Source organism: Urtica dioica, chromosome 5, assembly GCF_054948205.1.
Source record: "Urtica dioica subsp. dioica isolate 48M chromosome 5, U.dioica_male_clone48M_v1_H2, whole genome shotgun sequence".
NCBI classification, from domain to species: domain Eukaryota; kingdom Viridiplantae; phylum Streptophyta; class Magnoliopsida; order Rosales; family Urticaceae; genus Urtica; species Urtica dioica.
The window spans coordinates 28109841-28125461 of NC_142760.1; positions in this window are offsets into that span (position 1 = coordinate 28109841).

Below are 15621 nucleotides of genomic sequence, written 5' to 3' on the forward strand. Positions count from 1 at the left end.
GGCTTCGCCGTTCAAGACCTAGCACCGGCCACGAGGGTTGAAGAAATGCCTTTGTCCTCGTCGGCCCTAGACGGGCCGACAACATTAGCCCCCCGAGTTTCCGGTCGAGCGTAGGTCGAGTGGAAACTCAAAACCTACGCTTTTATGTGGATGCGGGGTGAACGCTCTCGGTATTGTGTCACAGGGAACGACCTTTGTGCGTCGCGAGTGACGGCCTTTGTGCGCCACGAGGGACGGCCTTTGTGTGTCACGAGGGACGACTTTTATGCGTCACGAGGGACGGCTTTTATGCATCGTGAGGGACGGCTCTTGTTGCGCGTGGCTTATTTTCTCGACTTACCAATGAACGCGTGATCGATTAGCACGGCTTTATGGCACGTGTCTTATTTTCTCGACCCACCAATGAAGGCGTGATCGATTAGCACGACTTTATTGCGCGTGTCTTATTTTCTCGACTTACCAATGAAGGCGTGATCGGTTAGCACGACTTTATTGTGGGTGTCTTATTTTCTCGACCCACCAATGAAGGCGTGATCGATTAGCACGACTCTATTGTGCGTGTCTTATTTTCTCGACCCACCAATGAAGGCGTGATCGATTAGCACGACTTTATTGGGCGTGTCTTATTTTCTCGACTTACCAATGAAGGCGTGATCGATTAGCACGACTTTATTGTGCGTGTCTTATTTTCTCGACCCACCAATGAAGGCGTGATCGATTAGCACGACTTTATTGTGCGTGTCTTATTTTCTCGATCCACCAATGAAGGCGTGATCGGTTAGCACGACTTTATTGTGGGTGTCTTATTTTCTCGACCTACCAATGAAGGCGTGATCGATTAGCACGACTCTATTGTGCGTGTCTTATTTTCTCGACCCACCAATGAAGGCGTGATCAATTAGCACGACTTTATTGGGCGTGTCTTATTTTCTCGACTTACCAATGAAGGCGTGATCGATTAGCACGACTTTATTGTGCGTGTCTTATTTTCTCGACCCACCAATAAAGGCGTGATCGATTAGCACGACTTTATTGCGCGTGTCTTATTTTCTCGACCCACCAATGACGGCGTGATCGATTAGCACGACTTTATTGTGCGTGTCTTATTTTCTCGACCCACCAATGAAGGTGTGATCGATTAGCATGACTTTATTGCGCGTGTCTTATTCTCTCGACCCACCAATGAAGGCGTGATCGATTAGCACGACTTTATTGGGCGTGTCTTATTTTCTCGACCCACCAATGAAGGCGTGATCGATTAGCACGACTTAGGCCTCGAGGGGGGCCTTGGTGTCACATTCGTATGACCGGGTTTTCCATGGATGCTGGCTAGACCAGGTACGTCCGGTGGGCGCGAGCCTTTGAAACCCATTTGGGACGAGCCTGTATGAGGAGTTACATGATAAGTCTTCCCTTGGGACCTCCGGCCTAACCATCGGCCCCTTGAGACTTTGTTATACTTTTGTTTTTGTTTTTGAGTTGTTTTTTTTTTTTCAGCGAGCGAGCTCTAGTTTCGTTGAGCATTGTTTCCCATTAGCCCCCCGAGTTTCTCGTGTACTCGTAGAGGAGACTAGAAATTATAATGCAACAAGATAAAGACTTCGAGGTGAAATGTAATATAATTACCATGTAGAAATAGTCAAAAATTACATCCCTGGGCCATTGGCCTTATTGAAATTCGAGATTGTCTTAAAACCGAAAATAAAATGACATAATGAGAAATGGGGACGGGCTTCCACCACAGTGCCAGCTTTTGTAGCTTGACCGAGCTAGAGGATGGCGCTCACCATCTTTTCCTTCCCTTTCCCGTCCACGCCTTGGATGTAGCACATCCTCGACATCGACTGATCTCCCAACATGATGGCAATCCCCTTTTCAGTCGGGAACTTCATCATCAGGTGATAGGTGGACGTTATAACCTTCAACCGGTTGAGAGTCGGGCGGCCGATGATGATGTTGTACGCTGAGGGCTGGTTCACCACTAGGAAGGATACGATGCGAGTGTCCTCGAGCCCCCCCGGCGCTCCGAAGGTGACCGGGAGGTCGATGGTTCCCTCCGTCATGACCTTCTCCCCGGAGAAGCCGAAGAGTGGGGTCGAGACCGGGGTCGGTCCTACTCCGGATAGCTTCATTCTATCCAGCGCCGATTTGAAGATTATGTCGGCGGAGCTTCCATTATCGATTAGGATCCTTCGGACGAGATTGTTGGCGACCGGTGCGGAGACAACTATCGCGTCATTGTGCGGGTGGAGCACACGCGCTGCCTCTTGGCCGGTGAAGAACATGGACTCGAACGGGGCTGGAAGAGGAGCCTAGTACGTGTGGTTGATGTAGTGCGCTATTTTCCCTTGGGAAACTTCGCGCACGTATTTCTTCCTTTGCGTGCTCGAGTCCCCGAACTCCGGGCCGCCCATGATTGAGCCCACGATGTGCAATTGTGAGTTCCTTGGTCCTTGGTTCGCCATTTGGTCTGTGACGGTCGCCATCGCCGGACCCTTCCTTTCTTGCCGTGGGCGCTCTCCGTGCACCGCGGCCGTCCCAACCGTTCTCAGGACATACTCTTTTAATTTCCCGTCTTGAATCAGGGCCTCGATCTGACGCCTGAGATGATAACACTCGGACGTCAGATGCCCGTGATCCTGGTGGTACTCACAGAACTTGTTTCGATCCCTTTTCACGGGATCCTTCGCAAGAGGAGCCAAACTTCCTAGCTTGTCACGGTGCAGAGCTAGGATCTGCTCTTGCGTGGCGTTCAGAGGGGTGTACGTCGATAACGCTCGGAAGCTATCAATGTGTGACGATCTTGGACCGGAGAGGGGGAGACCGTTGGGGGCCCGGCCTCCCTTGCTCCTCTTCCTCTGAGGGTCGGGACGATCTTCGTCCTGGTCGTCGCGGTGGCGACTACCTTGTCCTCCTGACTTTTGTCCATCTCGGCCATCGAGATAGTCCTCGATTCCCATATGTGTGCGGGCTCTCGTCATCAGTTCCGCCATGTCTCACGGGACTTGCCCGACAATGGACTTGAGGAAGTCGCTCGTGCGAACTCCCTCGGTGATCGCTGTGATGGCGTCCTTGTCGTCGAAGCCCTCAACTTTGTGAGACTCCTCGGTGAAGCGAGCGAGGTATTGTCTCAAAGTCTCATCTCTCCCTTGCCGAATGGAGAGGAGGTGGGTCTTTGACTTCTTTTGTGCCACAAGCGTGGCGAAGCGGGCGAGGAAAGCCTCTCGCAAGGCCCGGAAGGACGGGATGCTTCCAGGCCTCAAACTTCGGAACCATTCAAAGCCCGACCTTGTGAGGGTCAGGCTGAAGGCTTGACAGAGGGTCGCATCCGACTGTCCTTGCATTGTCATCCACGTCTCGTAGTGTTGGATGTGGAAGTTTGGGTCAGTACGTCCATCATAGGGAGGGATGGACGGCAATTTGAAATTCCCCACGCAAGGCTGCGCGAGGATTTGTGCGGAGAAGGGAGAGTATGATTCCTCGATCCCTCCATATGATCTCTGCCTCCCCGATTCCCTCATCTCGATGATTTGGTTTTGGAGGCTCTGAATCATTGTGACCATATCTTGCCCGTTGGCAGGGCCGACTGTCGGGGCCACGGGGGTCACCGGTTGGCGTTCGTTGGACGCTTGGTCTACGACATTGGCCTGAGGCCGGCCGAGAGTTGCGGCGGGCAGCGCGTCCCGTCGAGAATTGAGCCTTTGGCGGAGATCCTCCCCTCGGGAATTTCTTTGCGCCGTCAAGTGTTCTCTAAGGTCCGCGCTAGGTGTGTGGCGAGGCGAGGTCACCCTTGGTTGGGTCGTCCAGCGAGCGCTTCGGCTATCGGCCCCATCGTCAACCAGAGTCGCTCTCTCCTCGGCGAGGGGCCGTGTCCGGCCACCTCTTGAAACCGAGGGGGCGGGTCCCCGGGACTGTGACCGTGCCTGTTGTCGCGCCGGGTGCAAAGGATCGGCCAACGCACCATTGGCCCTCTCGGGTCGTGCTTGAGCGAGGCTAGGGGTGGCCACGTTGGTCCTTGACTCCCCCACGTATTCGGGGTCGGAGTCGTCCTGAGCGGATCGACCCTCGACGTCGTAGCCGAGGAGATCGGCGATGAGGGAGCCGTCAACGCCGGGACGGTCAAGGAGCTCCGCGAGCCGCCGGGCCGTGTCCTCTCGGAGCTCGGCCTCGGGGTCGTTCACCAGGTCTTGGGGCTGGGTCTCGCTATCGCGAGGTTGCCCTTCAAGACGGTGTGCGAGGAGTCGGAGACCGTACCTCGAGCTCGTCGCTCGTGTACCCGCGGAGGTAGTGGGTAGGTGACTCATCTCTCGAGAGTCGTAGGAGTAGTGATGGAGGAATGGAAGGGAGAGCGTCGAGGTCCCCTCCTTCTAGCGCCAAAATGTTGTCGCTGATTTTTGGACAACTATTTAGGAGCCCAGAGTGGTTAGACCCAAGGCCGGACCAAGTGGTCTCACTCCGACTCGAGCGTGTCAGACTTGGTATCCCAAGTCGTCCCTTAGCTGTGGGTGAAGCTCACCTCGTCTCGATACCTGAAAAGCAAACAAGAGATTGTGAACTACAAAGGGGAAACAGGGGGGGTGCCCCTGTTTACCTCTCCGACGCTCAACATTAGTGGGATTGAGGTGGAGTATAGAGGTTTTAGGGGTGTTTAGAGGCCGAGACTTGAGAGAAATGAGCGAGGTACGAGTTCGACAGCGTTTCAGTACTCAAGAATGGGTTACCTGGAGTAGGGGGCGGCCCCTGTATTTATAGGCAGCCAAGGGGTGGTTTGAAGACCCCTTGGCCGAGTGAGCAAGTTTGGGTCGGCCAATGGCCGAGAGAAGGCTCTAGAGCCGGCCATTGGCCGAGGCAAGCCTTGAGCCGGCCAATGGCCGAGGCAAGCCTTGGGCCGGCCAATGGCCGAGGCAAGCCTTGGGCCGGCCAATGGCCGAGGCAAGCCTTGAGCCGGCCAATGGCCGAGGCAAGCCTTAGGGCCGGCCAATGGCCGAGGCAAGCCTTGGGCCGGCCAATGGCCGAGGCAAGCCTTGGGCCGGCCAATGGCCGAGGCAAGCCTTGAGCCGGCCAATGGCCGAGGCAAGCCTTAGGGCCGGCCAATGGCCGAGGCAAGCCTTGGGCCGGCCATTGGCCGAGGCAAGCCTTAGGGCCGGCCAATGGCCGAGGCAAGCCTTGGGCCGGCCAATGGCCGAGGCAAGCCTTGGGCCGGCCATTGGCCGAGGCAAGCCTTAGGGCCGGCCAATGGCCGAGGCAAGCCTTGGGCCGGCCAATGGCCGAGGCAAGCCTTGGGCCGGTCAATGGCCGAGGCAAACCTTGGGCCGGCTGCATGGGCATTTGACTTGGCCCTTGGTTTGGGCCGGCCCCTGGTTGGGTCAGGGCTTCGCCGTTCAAGACCTCGCACCGGCCACGAGGGTTGAAGAAATGCCTTTGTCCTCGTTGGCCCTAGATGGGCCGACAACAATTAGAGTTGCGGGCCCTACCTCAAGCAGACAGTAGTTTAGCAAGGGAGGAGGAGCAACTGCTACTGCCGACCGAACCACAACAACTGATGCTGCCAATCCACAGCTCCACGTTGTGACCACCATACTGGGTGATCCACGTTCTAAGGGCCGCGTCCCAAGAAGACGCCGCTATGCACACCAACCTCACCTACGAGGAACCTTTGTCCGTGCCCCACTAGACGATGTACTTCACCAACAAAGAGAGCAAGCGAGTTGTGCATCTATACAATGACGCGATAGTTCTCAAAGCCCAGGTGACTAATAACCTGGTGAGAAGGGTTCTCATAGCCAACGGCAGTGCTGCTGACATAATTTTCAAGACCACCCTAAAGCGCATGAAGCATGGTGGGCTACCCTCAACTCCAACCCAAACGCCCTTTTTGGGTTCACTAGGGAGAGAGTCATGACCGAAGGCGTCATCGATCTGTCGGTCACATTCGGAACTCCCGGAGGCATTGAAGTCGTTCACATAGTCTCATTCCTAATGGTTGATCAGGAGTCGTCCTACAATGTAATCACTGGATGACCCACGCTGCACCGGCTAAGGGCTATTAGTTCTACACACCACCTACTAGTGAAATTCCCTACCGAGGAAGGAATCGGCATCATTGCTGGAGATCAATCCCAAGCCAGAATATACTACATCCAAGGAATCGATGGAAAACCCGCTAGAAAGGCGATTAACATGATCTCCCAACTTAGAGATAGCGTCAAGTCGACCAAGGTCATCTGCGAAATCCACGAAAAAATCTGCATGACACCAAAGTGCAAGGTGGCATCCTCGTCCCAAACTAGGAGGGACCCTACAGAGTCTGCCTTGTCATACATGACGGGACCTACTACATCGAATACACGGACGGGACCCCGATCTGTCACCCGTGGAATACGGAACACTTGGGGCAATACTACCTGTAGCAAGCGCTTCCCCCATTTTATTGCTTTGCTTTCCAACATTGAATAAGGGCTACGAGCCAATATTTTAGGATTTCAATTTTTTGCAATATTAATAAAGTTTGAGGTTTTTCTTTCAAAATCCGCTTTATCAAAGTTTTCGGCCATCAAGACGACGCTTGTAAACCCATAAACTTGGGGGGCTAGTGACATAGGCAACGGTATGTACGCTCGAAGTCCTCAAGAAAGTACGCTCTACCAAAACAAAACACCTGAACATAAACGGGAACAAGCGTGCTTTAAATACGCCTCTGCGGCGTGCCATAAGACATCCAAGAGATGTGCTAAAGATGCCTCTGTGGCGCGCCATAAGACATCCAAGAGATGCAGGCTAAAGATGCCTACGCGGCGCGCCGTAAGACATCCAAGAGATGCAGACTAAAGATACCTCCGCGGCGTGGCATAAGACATCTAAGAGATGCAGGCTAAAGACGCCTCCGCGGCATGCCATAAGACATCCAAGAGATGCAGGCTAAAGACGCCTCGTGGTGCGCCATAAGACATCCAAGAGATGCAGGCTAAAGACGCCTCCGCGGCGCATAAGAGATCCAAGAGATGCAGGCTAAAGACGGCTCTGCGGCGCGCCATAAGACATCCAAGAGATGCAGGCTAAAGACCCTACACGGCGTATCTAAGATGTCTACATGACGCACGTAAGACACCTATATGTCGCACTTAAGACGCCTACATGATGCACGTAAGACGCCTACATGGCGCAATCAAGTTGTCCTTTACGACGCTCCTAAGATGCCTACATGGCGCACTTAAGACGCCTACATGGCAGACGTTAGACGCCTACATGGTGCAACCAAGTCGTCCCTCGTGACGCACGCAAGACGCCTATATGGCGCACCTAAGACGCCTCCGCGACGCACTATGAGACATCCAAGAGATGCAGGCTAAAGACTCATCAGCGGCGCGCCATAAGACATCCAAGAGATGCAGGCTAAAGATGCCTTCCCGGCACGCCATAAGATATCCAAGAGATGCAGGCTAAAGACGCCTCTGCGGCGCGCCATAAGACATCCAAGAGATGCAGGCCTAAGATGCCAACATGGCGCACCTAAAATGCCTACATGGCGCACGTAAGACGCCTACATGGCGCATTTAACACGCCTACATGGCATACTTAAGACGCCTACATGGCACAGCTAAGCCGTCTACATGGTGCACTTGAGACGCCTACATGGCGTACCTAAGACGCCTACATGGCGCACTTAAGACGCCTACATGACTCATCTAAGACGATCACGTTTCGCACGTAAGACACCTGTGTGACGCACTTAAGACATTACATGATGCAGTTCATGACCATCTCACACGATGCATCCACATCATCGCCGCCCCAACGGACTTATCCCAACCTGGAGAAAGCGACACAATCGCTCCGGAACAAGGACGCAAACCATACAATAGTTCGCACGTCTAAGGCCGAACCCGCAAAGGCAACAAGCCCAGTTGCTATGGGAAGGAAAGCCAAATCTTGCCAAGGCAGAAGACTTATCGAAACTATCGATAAACACGCTTATCTACCGAGACATGCTATAGCTAATCGGAATGAAAACGCCCAATCAAAATGAGCAGACATGTTCATACAAGAAAAAAGATCATATTTCATAAAAAGAGGGAAACTGCCCCAAAAATCCTAGAAAGCAAGCGCTGAGACACGTGCGCTGAAAGTGAACTCCTAAAGAAAGCGATGCTCTAAAACTTGCGCGAAACAATTACTCGAATACAACGTGTTCGTCACTAAGAGGCTCAACCTCGTTAAGCGACGAGAACAGAGAATCAAAGAACGCAAAAGTGATCCCTCGATAAACATTCTCGGTTGCCGTAGCTTTCCAACACTACACCACCGCGGTGTAGCTCGCCTCCTCGACCCCGACATCAAAGTCATCCTGCAAGTCACACGTAAGCTGTTTTGCCTCTGCCTTCTCCGCAGTAAGCCGAGCTACTTTCTCCGCCAAAGAGTCGCGCTTGCGCTCCGCTCGAACGTAGGACGCCTCGCTTGACGGAAGCTGGCCCTTTATGATGACCACATCATCCGTCCGCGTTTCCAACTAGCGTCAAAGGTCACGCACCTCGCTCCAGAAAACTTCCGTCAACCAAGTCTCCACCTCTAGAGCTTGACGCTCCATAGTCAACTCTCCAGCCATCTTCGCCACCGCCGTTTGAGCACGATCACACTTGCCTTGGGAGACGTCCAATTCCATGCGAGCTAATTAAAGCTGCTCTCGAAGACTCACGAACTCTGCCTTTGAGCGAGAACCTCGCTCGGCCTGAGCTAGCTGAGACTTCACTTGAGTAAGCTCCTCCTGGAGGAATCCCATGCGACGAATGAAGTCGTGTAGAATCTTCTCACCTCGGGTTGCACGAGCAAGCACCTAAAGCGATTTGAAGAGCAGGTTAGCCAAAGCAAGATGCCTGCAAAACAAAATGAAAAAGACAAATAGAGGGAAACTTACCTTCTTGGCGTCAGAAATGCCATGATAGAAGAAGTCAACATCGCTACTCATTATGATGCCCTTCCACGTCTTCAACGGAGACTGCTTGATCCCTTGAGAACACTCCCCTCTGACTTCCACAACCTCCGCCTTGATCATTAGGTTTGCGCGCTTTCTAGTAGTGCCAAGGAAGAGGGTCGCTTCAAAGAAGTGCAGGGACCGCTCTTTACCGAACCTTTGATATCGGACTTCTCTTTACCATTCCGCGCCGTGATCTTAGAACGAGTCTCTTCCAAGGACTTCGAGTCTCGAGAAGACCTCGCCAAACGCGCACGAACCCTCGCCCTAGCCGAGGAAGCTGCAAAGATAACAAAAGTCATGACTCTGACTAAAAAAGAGACTCAAGCTACGAAGCCAAAGGCGATAGTACCTGGAAGACCAACGCTCGAGGGAGACACCGCGGTGCGAGGGACTTCCTCCGCTTGCTCGACGTCTCCGTGAACGGGAAGGAAAGACGGGAGCCACCCAGTCGACGCCATCAACCCGGGTGAGCGGAATCGCTCACCATCTATCCGAGCCTCTGACATGCTTTGGATCACCTTCACGAAATCGAGACTATCTGCCCTCACATCGGTAGAAAAGTCGGCCAGAATCGGAGCGGCACTGTTCCAACGGCGTTAACTGAGATTCGCACTCATGTCTGGGGAATAAGGGTCGATCTTACAAACGCAGACGGAGAAGCACCACCAAAGTCGGAATGACGGATGCCTCCATGAGACCGACTTATGCCCGATGCATGATCAAACTTCTAGCGTCGATCCCCGTGCAGTCGAAGCCCTCCGGAGCGGCAGAGCCTTCTACAAGATACCACTCTGTCTTCTCGAAGCATCAGCCTGCAACATCAACCCCTGTCTCCGAGACCTTGGGATGAGCACGCCTTTGCGAAACGTAAAAGTACAGTCGCCTTCCACGCTGGCCGAGACGGACACCATGATCTTCCCCTAACAGGTCACAATTAGACAATAATCGCCATACTAGTCATCAATGAGTCCCACAGACTATGGCTTGAAGATATCATAAAGTAAGACGCCATCGAAGAAAGATTTACAAGGCACGACACATAGGTCCGCCTCCGCACACTCGCCCACCCTGCTTGCGCATGCACGTCCACTTGCTCCGGGGCTAGAGCGATGGATGCAATCGCATCCGCCTCGCCCACGTCGAGCTGCATCTCATATCTGCTTGGATCCTCCTCCATTGTTGATCACACTCTCGTGTCGAGAGATAAGGGAAAGCTAGAAAGAGCACATGCAATTGTGAGAACAGTCTTTGTAATCACAAAGGCTTCGCGACGGCGAAGCTCTGGGAAATAAATTTTCCTCAAACACCTGGCTGAAACAACTAAAAGTTGATCGCTCGGAACCTCCCGAGTGATGAACTTGGGGGGCTAATGTTATCAGTCATTTTCAAAAAATCCGAAACGCCGAGAAGACACGCTATTCAAAGGACCGATGGTCAGGCCGGAGGTCTGAAGAGCGGCAAGCCTTCCGTCATGAGTCGACTGGCAAGTCCTCGTGCCAAAACTTTCAGCTCCTCGAGTCGAGCCGTCTTCCTCCTAAAGTCCAGATAACTCCTCGAGTAGAATGATGTGTCTGCCTTATGCTCCACGAGAAGGGCACGCGCGCGCTCCTTAAAAAAGGACGCGCACGAGCAAGCCGCACGCCATGAAAGGGTGGCGCGTACCGCGTCAGAAGCTCTACGTGCCGCGCACCCCCAGGGTTAGTGCCCGGGCGCCGTCCGAAAAGCATGCCATGCCCGCGCAATGCAGGGTGCACAGCGCAAAGCAGTTGTACAATCCTGAAAATGTATCTAGGGTTTCCTTACCCATTCTCGCAAGAATATCACGCAATAAAATCACCAGCGAGGCAATCTGGCAAAACCGAAAACTTTCCAGAAATACTGTCTACGCAGAGGAGGAATGATGTCTTATCAGAAGCTGGAGCGTGAAGACCGACATCTTTCCATACAACTTGCTCTAAAAAATAAAGCCAACTTATAACGTAACAATAATCTCCCCCTTTGACTATTTTTTAGGCAAGCACTTCCAGAGCAGTTCTAAATCTAGCGTCATGAACAGAAAAGAGCGTAAAAAGAAATGACCTCGTGTCAAAATAAATGACCCTCATAACGCCTATCTCCCTGATTGCCTCAAAAATATACCAAAGGCAATGATCGACCAAGACAGAGGGAGGAAAAAAACAGCAGACAGTCTGAGCATATACAAGAGAACTGAAGCAAGCAATAGATATATCAACACCCAACAAATTCTGAACAAAGTCTTGAACAAACAAACCAGAGCGGTAGCAGAGGTTTAACACAAAAGTATGGGTGTTTCAACCGGTACACACAACATGAACAAGCAAGAAAAAGAAATGCAGAAGTTCAAAAGTTACAGACCATAGATAAAGAAGACTAGTGAGTACCAGTTTAGGCATAGCTACCATCACTCTCATCTGAGCTAGTGTTGTCAGACCCCTCATTGTGTTCATCACCGCCAGTATCATTGTCTTGACCAACAAGCTGAGTAGTAGCCGCATCATCATTACCAGGAGAAGCAGTTAAGTCGCGAACCAGACCTTCACATATGGACTTCCTGCGATAGAGGGTCTTGATGGTCTTCTTGAGGATGTCAATCGCCTCACGGAGCTCTTTCAAAATGTTCCTTTGCACTTCATCAGAAACAGGACCAATCTTCATCGTGCTACCAGAGGCGACAGAAGGTTTGACAAGATCACGAGCATGCTTCCCTCGAAAAGCTTGTGACTGATGGTAAGAACACCAGACCTTTTTCCTGCTACATCTATGCTACGCAGAATATTCTTGTTTTTCTTAAGAAGAATGCCAGTAATGATGGAAGGGAATCCAATGGGAAGCTTCACGGCATAAGATTTGGCATGTTTTGTCGAATAATTAAAAACAAATTCTCGAAAATCAAAGGAAGATCGTGTACCTATCTGGTAGATCAGGCTAGCCAGCTCTGCCTTGGGCTAGACCCATGAGAAGAGGGAACCCAGTTAGCAATGCCAATGAGATAGAGAACTACGTACTTGGCAGTGAGATCAGAAGAGGGTAATGTGCCATGGGAAGACCAAACTTTGGTCTCATCACCAGTGATTTTCTTCTTGTTTAGTCCAACCTTAACCTTTCTCTTCTTTTTCTTTTCCTTGATAGGAGCAACAGTCTCACTTTTCTCTATTATCTTTCTCTTATTCTTCTTCTCAGACAGAAGAGTAACAATACATACGTAATCATCATGCTGAACTTTCTCTTTTAGAGAGTTAAGATCATCTTCTCCAACATCTTGCCTCTCATCAGTCTTATCCTTGTCTACCTGAGCAGAGGATGTCGGGACATCCTTCACAACATCTTATCCCAGACTGAGAATTCCTCCAACCACATCATCATGTGGGGATTCTTGTTCATCGAGAAGAGATTCCAAAACATCACTATCCCTAGGGTTTTCTTCAACAAGTTCAGAAGGAGTAGTGGAATCAGGATTACCTTGAACCATCTTGTGTGGGCTTTCAAGAGGAGAGTCACATGTGAGGGCTTCTTCCATGGCAGCGACATTAACATCCTCTCTCTCTCTTCAGACGCACTACCGGAGCTGACATCGCTAATAATGCAGCTTTCTTGATCATGGCCTTTCTCGTGGCGGCAAGGGAAGGGTTTACAGGTGGAACTGACGACCCAGCAATGGCACCTCCGGCCTTACCATCGGCGCGATTACTAGGTCGCATTCTACGAACTCGAACCCCGTGCTTGTTGCTTTCCGGCTCAAGCCTAGCCCCTTTCTTAGCGACATTCTACGTCTTCATCTTAGGCTTTTCGTTCTTTTCTGACCCGGTTGTGCTTATGCCACTTCTTGTACCCACCATAGTGAAGGAAAAACTGAGATAACTACCACAAAAAGAACCGTCAGTGGAGGTGGTTACCCAATTTAAAGAAATTGTGTAAGAAGATGGCGAGAAACAGGAAAAAAGGCTTCAGCGAAATTTGAAAAAGAGGTAACTTTCCAGCCTTCCTTGAGAAATAAACCATCAGTTGCATATGTGATGAGCTAAAGATGATCAACACGACGCCGTACTACTAAATGAACCTTGGTCCAGCTCGAGCCCAAAATCGATTTAGATGGCATTTTGGCCCGAAAAAAGGTCGAATGGGCCAACCAAATAAATGGGCCCATGAACACACACTTATGTATAACGGATTAACATAAATCAGAGACAGATTAGTCCAGAGGAGAGGAAAAATACAAACAAACTCCCCTCCGTAATTCAGTAATTGCTATTGTTCAATTACACATAGTCCAAGGGAGGACCTGAGACTTTCAAATCGGCTAGCAACCAAGGCTTTAGTAAAGATGTCTGAGAGTTGTTTTTTGGGGTATATATATTCGATTTTGATCTTCTTGTCTTCTACTAAATCTCAAATGAAATGGTGCCTGATTTCAATGTGCTTAGTCTTACTATGTTGGACCGGATTATTTGAAATATTGATGACACTCATATTGTCGCATAATAATGTCATAACATCTTGTCTGACACCATATTTGTTGTCAATGGTGCCCACAAGAAGAGTAGTAGTGTCTATTTATGTACATTTGATGTAATATAGTCTCACGAAGACTCTTGCTTGTAATTTCTTATTTATTAATAAAAGTTGAAACGTTCATTCATTCTTCCTTGTCTGTTTGAAGCTTTATGATAAAACCTTTGTCTTTAGTCCATAAACAAACTTAACAACTTACGAAGAGACAAATGTAGATTTGCATGAACAAACTCTTCGTAGTTTGCTTAAAACGATATATTCGCAATCTAAGGGTCAAAGGACTATTGACCTCAATAAGGTTGTTAAGAGAATCTATGATGTCTGGTTATGGGGCATTGAGAGTTGGAGACTCTCTAGTTCTTCTAGGTATCTTCCGAAGGTACTGAATTGAACAGTGCACTTCTAGAGACAAGATAAGAACAAACCATTTAACATCTTATGTCTCGAAATAACTACGTATGAATTGCATCATGCTTACCTTAATCCTAAAATGAGACATGTCATTTCATAGCTTACGTATTCTCATTTGAGAAAGTCAAAGTTTGGATTCACTATGTGATTCTTAACAAGACCTATTGGTGAAGTACTAAGTTATGAAGATGTCTTGAGTAACTTTGTGAAGATCTCATAGATATGGAATTCATATACGAGATTGCTGAAATGCAATGTATATCACCTCATGCTTTGTTCCTTAGAATGTGAATAAATGAACTGGCCAGTGTCAAAATTGAGTCTTGACTCTTTTGGATGAAACAATGCGACTTGTTAGCTCCTCGTCAATGCATTGTTTCTAAATTATTCACAAGCGACAAAGGAGTTGAGGAAATAACAGCTAGAAGGGTAAAATGGTAATTTTGTAAATCCCGACTAGCTGATGATATTCATGAAGGGTAAACATATATATTATTCGGTGGATCCACTCATTGCAATTAGGTTGAATTCTTGAGTAGAAAATAAATTCAATTGAACCGAGACATTTTCAGTGTCAACTCTTTAGTGGAGTCAGTTGACATTAAGATAAACTTGGAAAAGGTTTGTGAACTTTTGAGTCCAAGTATTTAGCTCAAGCTTTGTTCATTTGGATCCATGAGGTCACTGTCACAAATCATATTGAGTAGGAATAGTTAAACTAGAAGCTAGGTCAAAATAAGAACGAGACAAGTTTTACGAAAATTGTCAAAAAGGTATTTTTGTCTTTTTGGACATAAGATGAAAAGAATGTCAATAATTTTTTTTTACAATGTCATATGATGACATAATGATACTTGGCCATGATGAGTTGATTGAGCCTTATGGATTAATTTCATTTCATAGAATTTTACTCGAAAATTCTTAATGGGCTTTTCTTATGTTGTCATGAACAAGTAAAGAAAAATCTAGAAAGCCTTTCTAGAAGCCTTTTTCGCCGTCCAACCCATGGGAAAGGGAGAAAAAATTCGTGCAACCCATAGTGTGAAAGATAGTTTATTTTGTGCATTAATGTATGAAGATACTTGCCAAAAGAAAAAAGAGGAAACAAATTTCCTCTATGAGGAAAGAGGGAAATCGGCCAAACAAGACAAGGGAGCAAAAGAGGAAACAAATCCAAGCCTTCTAGAAGCTCTCTTGGTCGCCCAAATGAGAAAGAGAAAGAGGCAATAGAAGAGAACTACCTTGTTGAAGGTAAAGCCTATCCTATAAATAGAGCCCTCATTCTTCTCATTTCAATCATCCCAAGTTTTAGAGATTAAGAGCTTCTCTCTCTAGCTTGGCCGCCCACTCCTCTCTCTCTCTCTCTCTCTAAGTTCTTTTCATTTTTGTTTTCGCACCTAGGTCCTCATTTGACCTAGTGTTTTTAGCTCTTCGACTTTGAGACTTGTTCTCGATTCATCATGTTTAAAAGTGCCCACTCACTAATTCCTTTTCTCTCGAATGATTTTAGTGATAGAAACTGTCGTGGTTGCTCGAGTTGCCGAGGAAAGAAGAGAGACGTGCTGCAAGGGGAGATGATCGTTTCAACCTTACGAAGGCTCCTCAACGTTCCAGCTTCTCAAAGGTTAGTAAATTATTTTATGCTCATAATAGATTTTATTTACATGTACTTGCTCTTTGTCTAGGTTAGTAAAGTCGTTTTACTTGTT